The following is a 19,371-nucleotide window of genomic DNA, read 5'->3' as shown; positions in this document are numbered from 1 at the left end:
AAGGCTGGTGAGGTCAGCCCAGACTTCCTAGCAAGACCCTGTCTCAAAATACAATGAAACAAATTAGAAAATCCTCCACATGGTTTTCCTGCAATGGAGTCCACTATCTATCTATCTACCTATCTATCTGTCTGTCTGTCTATTTATGTATTTCTGCTGACAGCACTATAATACCAAGATACAGACTTAAGGTTTTTTTTTTTTTAAACCTTTGTTTCACAATATCTGTCCCTATACCTCTTTGTTTCCATTGAGGTTGAAGGACTGACATTTTGTGTATTAAATTGAGGCTGGAAATTTGGTCTGGACTCTATCTAAGGAAAAGACATGCTCTGCTCAGAAATTTGAAAAAGAGACACTGCCCCCAGAAACTTTTCAGAGAAAGTCATGCATATGATTTGCACATAATGTGCAAGGGCTCAAATGTGATAATTTCCATTCTTTGAAAAAAATGAATGCATCTTTTGGCAGCTGATAAAACTTTGGAGAGAGGAAGGGACTGCCTTCAAGTACTCCATAGTGGCAGGATACAGAGTTGTGATTGTGTGTTGAGATACCCAGTGTCATGCTGGTCTAACAGATGATGTCACTGGCCCCCTGAGCCAAAGCAGCCCCATTTCCAGTAGAGCTGTGTGGCTGAAGCAAGTCACTGCATCTTCTAGTTTGCATTACTTGGGTGGAGGCCAAGTTCTCCACATGAGACTCATTTTGCTGATTGATGCGGGCCAGGTTGACATGCAGGATCTGGAACTTTCCAAGTTTCCAATGGGAAAAACACCAGGCAAGAAAACAGCTGACATGACTCAGGTGTCTAAGCTCAGGTAACTTGTAGGATGATGTCGTTATGCATGTGAAGGCAGGTACAGGATAGAACGAGGCCTGTCATTGGACGAGAAGGAAGGATGGGTGGGGGGAAAGTCTTAGAGAAGGAGACTGGAGGGAGGAGGGAGCAGCCGAGAGAGAACATGGAAGTGGATGTTAGTTAAGGTTTCTCTCTGCACATTTACAGGTTGTTATGAATATTCTTAAGGGATGGATGTGTACAGGATTTTGTGTATCTAGATGAGCAAATTATATATTATCAATTGGATCAGAAGTTATTGGGTTGTGTGTTCTTTCATGTGGCGATTTAATTAAGTTTAAGAGAATGTGTGGCGGCTGGACACACTGGGCCGCCATGGAATTGGGATGTGTATGTCTGGCATGGTGGCAGCCTGCCTTGGGAACTAGATGGACAGAGAGATTGTTGTCGGGCTCAGAGAGAAGCCATTGGCGGTGACATGGGATGGAGCAGAGCCGGTGAGATTCTTTGTTGACTGAGGTGAAAATATCCCACAGATGCCACGAGGCACTACAGTGCTGGATCTAGTGTGGGATAAGAGAAAGCCTTTAATTAATTTTACTACAACAGTAACTAACCATGTGCGTTTCTGTCCCCTGCTTCCTTTCTTCTGATCTCCTGATATTGAGGAGATTGGCTTAAATAAAGGTTCGGTGTGCTAAACTCATGTAAAGTCATCAGAAGGCTGCCTCTTTCAGTTTTAGCAAATTTCACACTCTTCCCCCCTGTAGGTCAACTTAGGTCACCTTGTTCCGGGTTTTCAAAAGGGACTAACTTGCCTCCAGACTGCAATACAAATACCCTGTCGGCCGCGGTATCTACTCTGCCCTCTCTCCAGGGCACCTGTGCCCCAGAAATAATACAAGACTTTTTCATGATCCAAGGATCTTTTTGTCAAATGCAGATGGCTTCTGTTCATTACGGTCTGGCACTTTCAACTTTCTGGATATATTTGTTTATTAGGATGCTTATTAAAAGCTTGCTGTGGGCAGCAGGGATAGCTCAGTGGTTAGGAGCACTGACTGCTCTTCCAGAGGACCAGAGTTCAAATCCCAGCAACCACATGGTGGCTCACAACCATCTGTAATGAGATCCTCTTCTGGTGTGTCTGAAGAGTACAGTGTACTCACATTCATAAAATAAATAATTCTTTTATTCATAAATAAAAAAGCTTGCTGTATGCTAGCTTCTTTATTCTCAATATATACATGATATTTGAGTAGCATTACATCCATTTTACCTGGAGAAACTAAGGCCCAAATCAATTAAAAATCTATGAAGGGGTTACACACCAGGTAAAGGCTCGGAGCCATGTTGGCATGACTCGGAATCATACCGTCTTAGTTCCAAAGCCACATTGGCATCCCCTTCATTGCTTCATGGCGTTCACAGGCCCAACCTAAGCCCACAGTCTTGTAAATACAATGTGTAGATCACCCGGGGAATAAATGTGTGCCTGTGTAGATAATCACAGCTCATAGTCACTCCTAGAGGCCACTCATAGTCTATTGTGTCAGGTCAGAGTTCAAGAAGGCGGGAAAGAATGAGCCCCTTAAAGTTGGAGTCAGCACAGGAGAGGTTTCACAAGATATGGGCAGAACAAAACAAGTTTCATGGTGTCCATCATCACCTGTGGACATGGGTGGAAATGACAGATTTACAGGTAGAAATGAAGGAATTTCTCAACTGCATCAAATAATGTCCAAAATGCCAGTCCCTTCCTGCAGGAAAGAAAGATGAAGTTTTTCTCCTACCCTGTGCGTCTCTGAGGAAATCAAGAAGGCCTTGCCAGTTCTCATTCTGTTGTGAGAAACAGCTCTACCTGAATTACTGGTGTCCTTTAGAGCCCTTGAGATAGCACTAAAGACGACATTTTTAAATTAAATTATGTAAAAACAGACCATTCCGACCCCCAAGAATTCATTACTTAGCTATAACCGTAACAGGTGGTAACAGGCAGCTATAACTGCCTCAGGTGGACCCCTGATGCCTTACATTCACTTCCAGACAATATATAGAACGCTGAATTCAGTGACAGCCAGGATTCAAGGTTGAGGGCTGACATCTCATGCCTTCCTCGTGTGTGAGGCTCAAGGTCCTGGCCTGGCTGCACTCTGTTCCTTTGTTCCTTTGCATCAAAGATGCCCTTTCCCTCAGTACTGTGCTCTGGGTTTTTGAGTCCTTCTGAGGAACAAGATATTTTCCAGAAATCTATAATCCAGGTCTAATTTAATATACAGACAAAGGATTAGCTCTTCACCACTGAGACCTGGGAGCTCAGATGTGAGGACTGCTTACTCCAAAACCCTCTTGCCTACAGCGTTCTTTCTTGTTTCCTCCTGACTGTCCTGTTATTTCTTGTTCTAAGGATAGGGTGAGTGAGTGCACAGAGCCATTGCCCAAGGGAAAAGTTTGTTCTTTTTCACACATTACCTGTCCCAAGCATCCTGCCAGTCTCGGAGATTACAGAATTCCTGACTATTGGGGGACAGACTATCTCCTCAGTTATATACTGTTCTGGATGCAAAGAATTCAGGATCACCGCAAATGGGGTAGGGAGCCTGGAAGAAGAGGTTCATACTGGAAAAGCACCACCCTGCTTGGGCTGGCTGAAGAGACTGGCATGGTGATTTCCCTATGAGAAGCAGCATAGAGAGGGATGCGGGTTCAGAAACAGGGACCGCTGAATTTCTATGCCTTTTACAAATCAAGGACTCTTGAGTCTCTTCCTCAGTTCCCAGATCTTTGTAATGGGCACGATGATACCTGCTCATGTATATCATCGTTTAGAGATGATACAATATGTAATTCTTTCTACCTGTTATAGACAATGCACCTAGGTTGCACAAGGGGTTATTACAGGTGCGAGAACCGAAAGGAGGGGCTTGATGGTTGTGTGCATCTTCTACAGACACGTGGGGGGCACCTGGCAGAAAAGGCAGCTTCTAAAACAGTCTCAGCTGAAGATTAGAATAGGCTTTCTTCTCTGCCCTTATGACTAGGTTTTCTTTGTTACTAACAACTATCTACAGTTTGTTTAAAAAGAAAGGAACATTAAGGCAAATGAATAAAATTAAAAGTACCCATCTAATCATCTCTGAAGTATAATCAGATTTTATTTTTAATGGTGAAAATGTTTATTTATACTTAACAATGTTTTCCATGTTAACCACTTTAAAAAATTCTTATTGCTGTGCAAACCTCTGGCACATCACAAAAAAATAAACATTTTGAAAAGTGTAACACTCTAGTCATTAAATAAGAACTTCCCATTCTTCCTTCTAGTTACAGCAGCCCCTCCCCCCTACCTCCTGGCTATGGATTTGAGTGTTCTGGGCACCTCGGGAAGTAGAATGGCGCACTGTTTGTCCTTTGTGGGCTGGCTTATTTCACTTACAATGTAACTTATTTCCTGCTCTGTGTAAATACTTGGAGCTGCCATTGATTATCTCGCCGTTTCCCCACAGTAAAACAGTGACCAGTGAAGAGCCATTAACCCAACCTGGAATCATTACAGTTAGAGAGTCTGTAAACTGTTAGTTTTTATGGTATTTATATAGAAGGCATTTGCTAGGCTAAAGATGTGTACGCACCAGGGCCTGGTGAACACTGCTTCCAGCCCCATTGCAACTGCCCGCTCCTCTTCTACTGGTACTTACTGTGGACGATGGTTTCCTAGTCCCCTTCCTCCCTCCTCTTCCACTGTGTTCTTCTCTTAACAACTCAAATTGAAGTCACTCTTGATCCCTCATCAGTCACTGCCTGAAGCTCACTCAGGCACAGATTTCTCAGTGGCTACAGCAAACACCTCCCTCACACAAGCCCGAAGGCCTAGGGAATCAGACCTTCATGCTTCAAGAAGTTCAGGACACTTAAACTAATCCTGCCTAACTGCCAAATCCCAGGCTTCTGGTTCGGGATTTCCTGGTCTTTGAAGATACAGGGTTGTGTCATTTAGAGCCTAAGGATACAGCTTACACTGACTGAATATGCCTTTGCTGTTCCTCTGTAAATTCGGCTGCTGACAACACAGTTCAAAGGCCAGCATGATCCCTACCCTCAGATTCTGACCTGTGAAGATGTTTTAATCTCCTCGTTAAGAAAATCATTGACATGCATCCTAATTACAGTTAAAGCTGTTCCTGTTGGTGTGATGGTGTAATATTTTTAAACAATTCAGGTTCTCATCTTTCCATGGTTAAATATCAGGTGCAAATTTACGACACCCTTGGCCTGTTCATTTGTAATGCTGTTCCCCAAACAACAATAACAACAACAACAATAACAACAACAACAATAACAACCCAGCTTTGGGGATTTAACAAAGGAAGAAAATTTAATAAACTGGGATACAAACAAAAGCATTACTTCTAGAGGTTATTTTGAATAGAACTGAATGAGCTTAGCAAGCTAAAGGCACTGGAAAAGCCTAAACATTCCTGAGAGCAGTGGCTCTCAACATTTCTAATGCTGTGATTCTAACACAGATCCTCGTGCTGTAATGACCCTCCCCAACCATAAAATTATTTCCTTGCTGCTCATAACTGTAATGTTGCTACTGTAATGAGCTGTAGTGTAAATGTCTGTACTTCCTGATGGTCTTCGACGACCCCCGTGAAAGGGTCATTTGCCCTCCAAAGGGTTCATGTCCCACAGGTTGAGATCTACCGCCTTGGAGACATCCGAGGTATGGTAAATTGTTTCGTAATGCACGTACATGAGTGTGTGCACAGGCACACATGTGACACACACAGGCACAGACATAAACACATACAAATGTGCATAATCACACACACACACACACACACACACACACACACACACACACACACTACTGAAACACTGCTGGTTGAGGAGCAACCTCCTTGGGTGTCTGCAAGAGCAGACCTGGATTTTGACGCTGGGATCTGACAGTTCTGAGCCGCCAGTTCTCAGTCATAATGGCTGATTTTTTTGCCTTTGGCTTGTGCTGATCAGTGAAACCTCACTTACGAAATTCCCCTTGCTCTATCTCCATCTTCCTCTTTTTATTGTCTGTCACGAGATGATGGATTGCTGCCACCATCAGCCCCCAATTTATTATTCGAGCTGGATACCGGAATGTGGTGTGACTCTGCCACATGGTGGGAACCGGAGAGGTGGTTTTTTTTTTTTTCCTGTTTCCTTGTACTGGCGGTCATCTAACCTAGGCAGTCACGTGCTAGGCAATGACCTGGCCAATGACTCATACATACTGGTAGGCCAAAGAAGAAGCTTCCTCGTGCTCCCAGTAGCAGCAACCTCTACTTGGTGAAACTGCGGAGAAGCTTTTCTTATGCTTCTTTTTGCATAAAGCACAGACATAGATGAACAGTGAATTAATGGCATTAAAGTACCATGAGGCTGATGAGTAGGAGAAATGTCTGAAACCAGCTCACTTGGGGGAATCATGAACATGACCCAGAGACGGACTTACCGTAAAATGAGATAGCAGAAAATTCATCCTTAGGTCTTTAAGGAGGCCTGTATGACCTCGGACGTGTTTGGGAGTAGAGCCCATAGTTAGGGCTCTCTAGAATGTTTGTTTGCTTTTCGTTTGTATATAAGTGTGTGTGTGTGTGTGTGTGTGTGTGTGTGTGTGTGTGTGTGAGAGAGAGAGAGAGAGAGAGAGAGAGAGAGAGGCAGAGGAAGAGAGACAGAGACAGAGAGACAGAGACAGAGAATGTATGTGTCTGTGGTGTATGACTACCTGTGTGTGCATGAATCCCAATGCCTTGGTGCTCAGAGGCTGGAGGAGAGTAAAAGAATAAGACTGTCCCATGTCCTGCTTTATGATTCCCCACCATATTCCTTGGATACAGGTTCTCTCACTGAACCTGGAGCCAGGCTGGTGGCTCGTAAGACCCAAAGATCCTCACTTGTCTGCCCGTAACTCTGGGACACATGGTCATGCTAGACATGTGTTATGAAGCTTCAGGAGGTAGGGAGTAGAAGTGAGCTTGCTTACACATGTTCCCTGGAGCCCCAAATGCCAGTCTCCAGTGATAAAGGCTGTTTTCTCAGTCCTATTCTGAGAAGACACTTCCTTCCCCATAAAGAAGTCTTTATGTGTGGGAAACAGTGGGCCAAACGGTCTCTTGCCATAGTTACAGCCCCTCGGGTGACTTCAGGTTGAGATGACAAGCCTGTTTGACTTGTCTGGGGATGATACTTGTGAGGAGCTGTCCGAGGAGCTGTCCTCACAGATGTGAGGAGCTGTCCGAGGAGCTGTCCTCACAGATGTGAGGAGCTGTCCTCACAAACTCCATTACAAGATGGCACCGGCATCCGGCAGAACGCACCTAGTAAAAAGGGCAATACGCAGGCGCCTGGTAATTTCCCTACTCAAAGGGACACGTACGTTTTGGTACGTCATCTGGCATAATTGGCAGCGACCAGTCAGAGAGTGACACGTCCTAGGCGAGGATAGTTTCCTATATAAGGGACGGTTATTCCTCACTCGGCGTCTCCGCATTGTAAGCTTATGCTTTCCCTCTCAAGACGCATTAAAGCTTTTCTGCAGTAGGATCCTGTGTGTGCCGCGTCGTTCCTGCTGGCGAGACGTAGCGCGGGACAGATACTGACTTACAGCTTTCATTTGCTACGTATAGGGATAAATCTCTGCTACGAACAATCCTGAGTTGGGCTAATGGAAAATGAGAGATTTTGTAGAGTTGAGATGGGCTACTCTAAATCAGTCAGCACCTGAACTCACACACCTAAGTAAATCTACCAGAGACTAGACAAGCTCAGTGGAACTCAGCCCAAAGTCCTGACCCACAGAACCATTCACAAAATAAATATGTGCAATTTCAGCCAGGAAGTGTAGTGTGGGGATGCCTACCAGTAGCTTGCTGGTTGCACAAGTCACATAATGAATTAATATCAAAACAACTCAACAAAACCAACCAACATCTCCTGGGTCCCCAAAGAACAGCAAAACCAGCAAAACAGAACATCAGTGAGAGAAAGAGCAGATACAGCCTGTCTTCACATATCAAAAATTATAGTGAGTTTTATATATTAACACAGGCTATTGTTCCTAGTTGTTCAAACACTAGACTATATATTGCTATCAAAAGCTCTATCTATCCATCTATCTATCTATCTATCTATCTATCTATCTATCTATCTATCTATCTATCTTCATCATCATAATCATCATCATAATCTATATCTGTCTAACCATTCATCATATCATCTATCTATCCCATTGTCTAGCTACCCATCCATCATATCTATCTATCTATCTATCTATCTATCTATCTATCTATCTATCTATTGATCATCTCTCCATCTATCTATCTATCTATCTATCTATCTATCTATCTATCTATCTTCATCATCATAATCATCATCATAATCTATCATCTGTCTAACCATTCATCATATCATCTATCTATCCCATTGTCTAGCTACCCATCCATCATATCTATCTATCTATCTATCTATCTATCTATCTATCTATCTATCTATTGATCATCTCTCCATCCATCCATCCATCCATCCATCCATCCATCCACCCATCTATCAATAGTAATCATTCAATCAGCAGACTCTGAGTGAAATAGTTATTCTCCATGTTATCTGCGGCCTCAGCCAGCCACTTTCAAGCCTGGAAACATTCAGGCCTCTTGAGGAGAAACGTGTGCGTCCAGTCTGGCTTCAGACAGGAGGAGGCACAGCACCAGTGAGGCATTGGTCTGCCCTGCTGGCTTTCTACTTGCTGGCACCGAGCAAAAGTTTTCTAACTTCTTTTTGCCTATGAGAGTTTTCCTTTAAATGAGCATGCACATATGTAGACATACATATGCATGTGGTTTTATGTCTGTATGTGCACACGTGTTAGAAACCTGTAGTGTGCACAGTCCTAAGCAACATGCAAGTAATCTCCTCTATCCGTCTCTGCCCTATCGCCTTGTAAACAGGTCTTTTACCTGAAACAGAAGTCCACCATTTCAAGCTCACCATTTCTGCTCGGCTGATTAGACAGTGAGCTCTTGGGTTCCACGTATCTCCCCTCTCCTCTCCATCTTGTGGTTACAGGCATGTGCAGCCATGCCTGATATAGTTTTAAGTGGTTGCTGAGGATTCCAACTTAGGACTATGTGCTGCGCAGCAGTGCTCTCACTTACTGAACTATCTCCCCAGACCAGACCCCAACCTTTAAAAGAGAGGAAAGTGGAATGTCTACATCAAGGTAATAGAAGAAGTTCTTATTCTTTTCCTCTTTGTCCATCTCTTTACATTCTAGAATATTCCAGGGCAGACATTTTGAATGGCTGGGGATCCAAGTTATTGTCTGAACACCCCTGGCGCTTTGGAATGGGAGGGTTAGACACAAACTCTCCCTGAATCTCCACTGCCTGGTGAGACACAAAGATTCGGATGTGTGCGCAGATATGTCTTGCTTGCGCATTGCGTGGGTTTATGATTTCTTTGTTCTAATAGTAAACATTCACTCATCTTCCATATGTTAGCTACTTCGTCAAAATTTAGTAGCCCAGTTAAAGCCATCCCACAGGTAGAAAAGCTACCCTCATTTTACATGTGAAGACATGAAGTTTCAAAGAAAGTATTAGGTGTCAGACCTGGACCCGAGCCCCAGGTTATGTTTTTCTCACACAGTAGCTCTCCTCAAAAAGCTAGCAATTCTCAAAATCTCGCTACAGTTCTTCACTTCTTTCAGAAGTCTGTTGCTTCTCAGGAGTGTCCTGAAGATGGTCCTGTGGGTCCCTGACTGCTCTTGTAACTGGCATTGTTTTGTCCTTTAAAAAAGTATTTTTTTTGGGTTGGGTATTTAGCTCAGTGGTAGAGCGCTTGCCTAGCGAGCGCAAGGCCCTGGGTTCAATCCCCAGCTCCAAAAAAAAAAAAAAAAGTATTTTTTGATCATTGATTAGGGTTTTGCCTATATGGACATCTGTGTAAAAGTGTCAGATCCCCTGGATCTGTAATTGGAATTACAGACAGTTGTGAGTTGCCATGTGGGTGCCGGGAATTGAACCCAAGTCCTCTGGAAATGCAGCCAGTGCCCTTAAATGGTGAGCCGTCTCTCCAGCCCCCATTTTGCCTTTTACATTCTAGTCTGCCGCCAAGTCTTAAGGTTCTCCAGACGCAAATATCTTCTTTCAGCCTGCTCTTCCTTACTACTTCTCTTTCATGAGATACATTTAAGTTCCTAAGTGGGTGTCCTTATGAACCTTTGCAAGAGTTACCCTCAAAAATATTAACTTCCCCATGTCCTCCACTGTGCATGGGCAGCCACTGGTGTGTCCATAGGCCACACCCATTTCCTCTGAGCCCACGAAATGCTATTTGAAAGGTTAGCAAATTCTGCCCCACTGAAATAGTCTCCCAAGGATCCTTTTTCTCTATTCCTGTACATTTCTCTAACCTGTGCATTTCCTAGGTGAATGTCTTGTTGTATTTTTTAAACCCAGACCCAAAGTGAGAGGCGCTTCCATTCAAAAGGAAAGATTTTTCTCCTGTAATGTGACAGAGACCGTGCAGTAGAAAGACAGGTCATTAGCAGAATCCTCCTATGCCACCAGGCTCTGTAAATCATGCTCTTTTAAGGGCTGTCTCTTTGAAATTATGCTGTCCTGAGCCTCTTCTTTGTCCTGTTACATTGTGTCCACAAAATGTTCCACAGCTTCCCTTTTGCTCCCATCATCCCTGCTCCGCGTTGACCGAGCCACGCATACCCGACATCAATTTTATTTTTCCAATATGAAGTGTCAGAAGGTTAAGGCATCAAGCATCAGCGGCTACATTCCTTTCCCAACGCGCATTCTTTCATTTAAGAGGCAATATTCTAGCCACCCTGGGAAGCAGGACGCGCCTTCTGTCGTTTGCAGCTGTGTGTTCCATTATTTTCCAGTTAACGTAGCCCCGTCTCTGTCAAGGGATAGGCAGCGGCTCTGCCTGTGGGATCTGCTAGAGGCTTTCCTGAGAGCAGATTTATAGATGAGGGGAGGCCCTTCTCCCCCTTTCTTTTTAGGTGATAGGAATATAATGTTTTTCTGGGGTTACCCACTGTGTTTTGCTGTGTTGAAAATAAACATCTTACAAATGTATTAATGGAGCTTCTCGAAAGCACCATGTTGTGCTTCCCCAAAACATATTATAAAACATGACATTCTTTTACTTCCTTGTAAGTAAGTATTACTCAAAATTTATGTCCCATAGGTACAGTTGGAATAAATGAGTTAAGTACATGATGATTTCAGAGCCTTTTCATTTTGTGATGTTTTAGGAAACACATTGAATAACATGAACATATGATATTAAAAAAATGGATGAGCGTGATAGAGAGATCAAGTTCATCCACCCCTAAACCAAGACCTTTGGCACAAAACAATGATTCCCTTTCTCCATCAAAGCAGAAGGAGCCACCCATGCGGGGGAAGAGTTTTCCTGTGATGCCTAATAGACATTTCATTTCTGTTTTACAAATTCCAGCATATTTTGACCTTATATATTTACAAATGACCTTTGTCATAGATTACATCCATCAAGCCGGTGGTCCTTCTCAACGGACTTTCTGTAATCAACCAGTTTGTACGATTACGCTTCTGATCCTCATCTCTGATTGTCTTAAGGTTTGTATTGCTGTGAAGAGAGACCATGATCGTGACAACTCTTACAAAGGAAAACATTTAATTGGATCCGGCTTATGGTTTAGTTCATTGTCACCATGGCAGGGAGCATGGGGGCACACAAGCAGACATGGTGCTGGAGAGGTAGCTGAGATTTACATCTGGGTCATCAGACAGCAGAAAGAGAGAGAAACACTCAGCCTGGCTTTAGCATCTGAGACGTTGAAGCCGGTACCCTAGTGACACGCTTCCTCCAACAAGGCCACACCCACTCCAACAAGGCCACACCCACTCCAACAAGACCACACCTCCTAATAATGCTGCTTTCCATTACCATTCAAACCATCATATCTGATAATGGGGAACAGTCTTGCTTCTAACATGGATGTGTATATAAACTTGTAATTTTAAAGCTTAGATGGATCTAACTTTATAGATGAGTCTAATATAAGGAAAATATGTTTTCTGGACACAGCCACTGTACTCATGAACTCACTGGACGCTCTGGTCATCTGCCTAAGTCTTGCCTAAGATTGGACACATCACCATTTCATCAGGGATAGGGAGGGGCCTGTGAGGGAGTTTCTGTCAGGCAAGAAACTTCAATTAAACTCTGTGTATCACACAAGAAAAGAGGAATGGTAGTAGGAAGAGGACTCTGTTGAGAAGTGGCTTTCAGAGGGGGTAAAAGTGGGATGAGAAAGGGAAGGGGGTTGAAACGGAGATAACTCATTATATAAACGTGGAACCACCAGACAGTTACAAAGTTAAATATCAACAGCAGATCACAGCTCCAGGTCAGGAGGGTGTGGATGTCACATAGAACAGATGCTGATAGCTGAGAGAGACGCATCAATATAGCTAAGGACATTTAAGCTGTGCTCACAAGATGACTCGAACTCAACTCACTCACTTTCGTTTCTGTCTACTGAGACATGGATTTTTTTTATGCAATATTTTCATACAAAACGAATACCTACCAAGGTACTGACTTACATTAAAATCTAACTCTCTCCCTTTTGCAACCCTGCAAGCAGCTTAGTTTGCATATTTACCAATATAATTTCCAATGGCGAAGGAAATATTGCAACAGGAAGTGCATGAGTGGCCCGTTGTTCATTCCGCTGCTCAAGGATGGCCCTTCCTTGTCTTTTGACTGAATGTGGGAAGGATGTGTAGAAATCTACTCGAAGACACCTCATTATCACTGTAGAAACAACTGACCCCAGGTAGAAATTTGAAGAGTTGGGTCAGAGAATAGAAGAAGAAGGCTGATGCATACTGAACTCAGAAAACGTGAAGTATTCTGCGATGCTGCAAGGGCTGATAATTGGAGTAGCTCAACCTATTTAATTAGAGTAGACTTTTAACAAATAACAGGAGAGACAGGTGAGCAAGAAAAGAATCACCGCGGTATCATATAAAACCAAGAAGGAGTACGATGATTTGAATTATTGAAAGGCAGCTAATAGGCATTGGAGGGATGGCATTCACTTACATTTAAGCAGAGGGCTGGAGGGAAGGCACAGTGGTTAAGAGTGCTTGCTGCCCTTGCCAAGGACCTGGGGTCAGCTTCTGGTTCCAACACAGTGGTTCATAATTATCTGTAAATCCTGTTGCAGGGGATCCAACACTTAATATGGCTTCTGGGGCATTATATACACAGGGTGCTGATACATACATAGAGGTGAAACGCTCAGATATATTATATAAAATAAGCAAGTATAAATTATATATCTCATGCACACATACATATGCACAAACACATACATATATGCAAAATTACACACACCAGACATGCATACACATGCACACACACATAGAACCAGGTTATTATGACTCGTGCTGTGATCATGGGATTCGGGAAGCTGAGGCAGGAGGACTGTCTTTTTAATTCTGCCTTGGGATTCAAAGCATATTCTACACCAGTCTGGGATACACAGTTAAATCCTGTCTCATAAATAGCAAATAGACAAACAAAGAGCCAAAAACCAACTAAGAAAATTAAGAACTAATAAAATATAAAATTTCATCCTAATTTTGAATCATATACACAAATACACTTGTCTATTCATATAAGAGAAAGGCTGAGGAAAAAAATAAATGAAAAAGTTAGATTACTTCTCTGTGTGTAACCAATATTAAGAAATACTAATTATGTATTAATTAAATATATCAATCACTGCTACTGTTCTGTTTGTATAGTTTCTTTCTATTTTCTTGAGAACGTAGGCTACATTTACAATGAACAAAAATGGAAATGTTCCCCTTGTCCTCAAAAGACCAACAATAGCAAGCAGAGTTCTTGCCTTACATGGAAACAGTACCCTATTTGGTAAATGCTACCAACTGAAAACATTTAAAGGTATCTACATACATGCACATCCTTAGGTAATTATTTCTCCGGTTTTGTGCAACTTTTCCACAGTTGTGCCTTTGGGGAATCCTCACAGTTGAGGTCAAGCTTACGTGCAACATTTGACTTCAGGAAACTCCCTTGAGTGTGGCTTCCCACAAACATGTTTTATATCCAAACCTGCCCTCTGAGAGCACATCATGGAAAACAATAGATTATGCTTATAAAAGACTTTAATCAGTCTTACCTCACAATGATCCTGGGACATGTCGCAATGTGGCAGAAGAAAGGAGAGTAAATGAATGGCTTTGTGTCTGGTAAGCCAAGCACAGAGAGCATTAGAAATGTGGACTCCTTGTTCCCAAACCCTGGCTCATTTACCCTGGCTGTGCTGACTATTTTATGGTATGCTATAAATTCTGTAAAATAAATGAGAATCCAGGGAACGGGGACAGCAAAGAATGAAAGCGAAAAAAATACCAATGATGGAATAAAAATTGTGAAGCTTGGTTACGTTTTACGATCCTTTCTGTCTCCGAGGACATACAAGCTTGGTGTTATAGAATAAGCACAAATGTCCACGACCTGAGCTGTGACTTGCACATCACTGTATAGTTGTTGCCTTTTCTTTTTCACTACCATCATCTGTAGGTGTTTCCCTTGTTTAATAATGCAGCCATTGGCAAGGAGCTGGATGTTTCCTCCTCTTTTAGATCTTAGAGCAACAGATGCAACACAGAGAATTGATTTTTAGAGAAGAACACTTACCAACGTCGTGAGAACACTTGATCATTAGAGTGTTTGCAGCATTCACTGTCACCGGATAAAACCAGCCTTGTGGAGGAACTGTGAAGTAACACCGAGTCTCAGACAGTGTGTCAGGACGATCAAGCCTTAGCCACTGGGCTGAGACAAAACAATAGATGTGAGCCTCTCTTGGTCCAGGTTTCTCTTTCTTATGAAACAAGGGGTTCAGGCTGGGCTCTGGGTGTCTGAGATGTAAGAAAGCTTTGTGTGAGGCAGGAATCCAACCTCTATCCAAAGGGTCTGACTTCAGAGGTCTGGGTGAATTTCTCATGCTGACGGAGAGGGTTAAGCATCACAGGGCTGGGTAATCTCTAAGATGTCCCTAGCTCTCAAATTCTATGATAGAATTCTATTTTTCTTTCCCAGAACAAGGCAAGGGGATGAACTGTTAGCTTTCCCTTTTCTGTCCTTCTTTCCAACCTGTTCATCTGTGGTCACGGTTGTGAGTCTCAGATTCTGCTAGTGAATGGTGGAGAGCTCCCTTCGTCTGAGAGCTTCTGCCCCTCGCTCACAGCTGTTTTTGCAAGCACACACATGACTGTGAGCCATTGATTGAGAGCTGCGCTTTTGAGAAATTCTGGCAAAGTTTGAAATTGTAACCTCAGGGATGAGGCTTGCCTGTAATCTTTGGAAATCTGCCTCATGCCAGAATGTGACTTGGTTACTCTGCTAAGTGGCTGCAGTGACTTTGGGCCCTGATTGGGTGACTCTGAGCCTCCCTCTTCACTTAAACTCCAGTCCTGTGGCCAGGATGCTGGCTTTCACCCAAGTCTGCCCTGAAAGGTAAAAATGAGAGAAGTAGGACCCAGAATAGAAAAAAAACCTATTTCTATGAAGAAAATAAAACATAAAAGCATTACAATGGAAATGGGGAGGCGATATAAACAGACAAGACATCCAACAAACCTGGTGGTGAATGAGCATTCCGAGGACAGGGGCATGAAAACAAATAAAAGAGTAACATTACTGTGTTCTAAATGGTGCACATTTAAAAAGCTTATAGTGGGGCCGAAGCGATGTCTCAGTAGTTAGGAGTGTATTTACTGCTCTTGCAGTAGGATCCAGTTCGAGTTCGTTTCCCAATACCCACGTCAGACAGCTCACAACCACCTGTCGCTCCAGCTCCAGGGGAATCTGAGTCTCTGGCCCCCACAGGCACCTGTACCCACTTGTACACACCCACACATTAGATTTAATTAAAATGATATGATAAAATCTCGACAAACTGTGATCGTATTAGGCGATTGATAGAGAAGCTGGAAGTGTATTGGATCTGTAGGTGTATGCTGTCTGAGCCAGCTCTTGACGTAAGTAGATAGTGTTTGTCTCCTGGGCGTGTTCTTGTCCCACAATTTCATTACCCTGGGTCAACCTTAGAAACAATCGAACGCAAACAAAAGCAATTATTTTCAAGAATGATTTTAAAGTAGAAAAACAGAATTTCTCTTATGTCCCTGAAGGTACAAATATCTAAATAAAGGGTAGTATAGTTTGATTTATTTTGAGACAGGATCTTGCATGAACTAGCTATGATTGGACATGAACTAGTGATGCAGCGTATGTGGGAGGCTTACCTCTCACATGCTTGGATTGCAGGTATGGTACTACACGCCTATAACCTGTGACATATTGGCAAATAACGTGTAACAGTCAGAAGAAATGAGTGAGTTACATCTATACAAGTAACCTGGGTAGATTTTTTTAAGACTTATCACTGAGTGAAAAATTTAATTTCAGGATGGTATTCACTACGGTAACTAGTATCCAAGACAGCAACATTGGTCAGACATTGAAGCCCAGAGCCTTTAATTCCTGAACTTGGAAGGCTCATGCAGGAGGACCGTGAGCTTGTGGCCATTCTTAGCTACAAAATAAGAATCTATCTTACATCAACAAAGAAACAACCTCTTGCCCCAAAGCAACCCCAATGTGGAGCCACTGGTTCCTTGTTTGTGTATGTGCATCCAAAGCCCCATCAAGAGTTTGAGTTTAACCCTACTCTTATCTCTGAACCTATGTTGCCCTTAGTAAGTCTTCAGCCAATATATTGTAGGAGAAGTAATCATGGTGCTTCTGAGGCTGAGCCTTATGAAACCTCAGTTTCTTTCCTTTACTGTGACCCCTGCTTTTGAGTGTGGCGGGGCTTCATCTGATACTTTACAAGAAGTTGTTCCTTGAGACTATCATCTGGAAGAAGGTGATGTCACCAAGCCAAACCTATTGTAGCCATTCCCAGCCCAGGCAATGTGTCACATGAGTGAAGAAGACATCTTGTATATTATAGACCTAGTCGAGGCCATATAGATAAGAACTGTCTTGGGGTTGGGGATTTAGCTCAGTGGTAGAGCGCTTGCCTAGCAAGCACAAGGCCCTGGGTTCGGTCCCCAGCTCTGGAAAAAAAAAAAAAAAAGAGAACTGTCTTGGACGCAAGGTGCTCATCAAACTATCCTAAGCATTCCTGACTGTTTGAGTCACCCCAGGGAGGCTCTAGGCACTGTAGGGCTGATACAAATCATCACCACAGTGAGTTGATGCTGGGTCAGGTTTCCTCCAAATGGAGCATTCTTCCCGGGGGGAGGTGGCAGGCTCTGAGACCTGGGTTAGTTAACAGAACTTCTGTGTTAGTGACTTCCCTGTTACTGTGACCAAACACGGTGACCTATGCAACTTATTTTTTTAAAGCATTAAATTTGGAACTTGCTTACAATTTCTGATCAATCCTACGACCCTCATGGCAAGAAGCATGGCTGCAGTGGTTGGGAAGTGACTTTGGAATAGTAGCTGAGAGCTCGTATGTTCAGACAACAACCCCATGACAGAGGGGAGGAGGCATGAAAATTAATTGGCAATAGTGGGGTTTGGAATCTTCTCCAATAAGGCTACACCTCCATATCCTTCCCAAACAGTTCCACCAACTGTGGAGCAAGCATTCAAACCTGAGTCTATGTGGGCCTTTCTCACTCAAACCATCATAGCTTCCAAGGACAGAAATCTCAGGAAGGGTTTAGAAGTTACAGGCTCTCTAAGGCCGCTCCTCTCGGTAACAGACGCGGTAAACAACTGCTGAGAAGACTCCTAAGTCAGTGTCACAGAGAGCTTCAGGGATAATACACCTTTCAAGAACTTCGGAGACTTGATTTTCAAAAGCTGGGGTGAAGCAACTGCTTTAGAATCACTCATGCTCCCCCAAATAACCCTGTCCTCTAGGTTCTTATGTTATTAGACAACACTAATAACATCAGTGGTTCACTAAACTTGACTTGTATAGAATGGTTTCTTCAGTCTATCATCAATGCCTTGTTTATTCACTTCTGCCCAAGAGAATTCACAGAATACCTGCCCTGCTTTCTAAACAACAGAGTCATGACCGTAAGTGTCATACATTTTACATCAGTAAGCTTTGTGGGGTCTGTTACACACCAGTGGACATACAGAACATTAACAATGTCACAGGATGTTGGAAAGACATACCACACAGAAACAGATCCTTTTCTGCCTACCCCCTTTCCCTCTGTCTCCCGTTCCCATCCCCATCTTCTATTATTTCAAGCAACAAAGCGATGGTGATATTTACACCATCAGAGGACGGTAAGCAGGATTGGAGATCTTAGACCTCAAAAGCAGCTTTGTCTTAGAGTCAGAGTTCTATTAAAAAAAATAAAGCAACTGTTTTGACTCCAACCGAGGAGGTCTGGGTTCAAGTAATAGAGTATTCACAATGTGGGCAGGAACAGAGAACACAGGGAAGATGACTTTTGAGAAGCATGAAGTTGCAGGAACTGTCAGACATCATGAGACCCCTCTGATTTGGTTGTCCAGAATGCCACCACAGTCTTGGAGCCACAGATGTGCACACCTCAGTCTGACAAGCCTGGGAGGGAGGATGAGTAGCCCTTTTTCCCTCTGCTCTTCTGACCTTAGCTGAGTGAGATCTATTGATCCTTCCCCTGAATCCTTCTGGAGTTTAGAGACAGCACAGAAAACACAGGTGGTAGTTTGTCAGATCCTAAAAGAGAGGCTCTGAAAAGACTCTAAAGCACTAATATTTTGCATGGTACATAGTTGAAACTGCATGAGCTAATAACTCTTGAAGAACTGGTATTTATTCTTGTGCATCTCTTTCAGGCAGCAGTGAGAGCACGTAGACACTTAGGGTGGTCCATGTTCCCTGCCTCCTGTTGTCCTGAGTGATTTTCTCCTCTTGAGTGTGGGTGGGTCTATAACTTGCTTTTAAGGACAGAACAAAAGCATCAGAATATAGGGTCATGTGTGGGTGATCATTACCCAAATTCGTAGCTCCCGTCTTTCTGGATTCTTTCATGGCTGGGAAGAAGAGGCAGGTACTGCACAGCTTTTAGGAACTGAGAGCAGCAGACTCCAGGCCACTGCAGCAACACCCAGCTTTCTATCCTGTAATCAATCAGAAGGACCTGAAGACTGCGGACGAACTCCACATGAGTTCCTTCCAGGTACTCCAGCAGCGGTGTGATTACAGTCCCCTGGGCTGAAGCAAAGTCTATCATCTAAGCTGTGCCTCCTTCTCCAGAAGGTATAGGAAAAGAAACCAACATTGTTGCAACAATAGGAAACTGAGCAGCATTTTCTACTATAAGGGAATACTCCTACAGTAGAGCCAAAGGTTAAAATGTGGAGTTCTTCTATTTCATGGCCCCTCGTTCCGGCAGTGGTCATCAGAGTGGGAGACGACAACAGGGATATGTCAGCTCTCCCTATGAAAGAGATGATGTGTT

General features: G+C 43.2%; 1 long non-coding RNA gene across 1 annotated transcript; it reads right to left on the bottom strand.

Annotated features, from left to right (window-relative positions):
- Positions 1 to 1,105: 1,105 nt before the first annotated feature.
- LOC134479598 (uncharacterized) lies at positions 1,106 to 9,051 on the bottom strand. Its single transcript, XR_010053138.1, has 2 exons — positions 8,797 to 9,051; positions 1,106 to 1,365 (listed from the first exon to the last, which is right to left on the bottom strand). It is a non-coding gene; the product is annotated as an uncharacterized LOC134479598 (long non-coding RNA).
- Positions 9,052 to 19,371: the final 10,320 nt, after the last annotated feature.

Source organism: Rattus norvegicus, chromosome 7 (genome assembly GCF_036323735.1).
Source record: "Rattus norvegicus strain BN/NHsdMcwi chromosome 7, GRCr8, whole genome shotgun sequence".
Lineage (NCBI taxonomy): Eukaryota > Metazoa > Chordata > Mammalia > Rodentia > Muridae > Rattus > Rattus norvegicus.
This window is presented reverse-complemented; position numbering and strand designations above follow the sequence as displayed.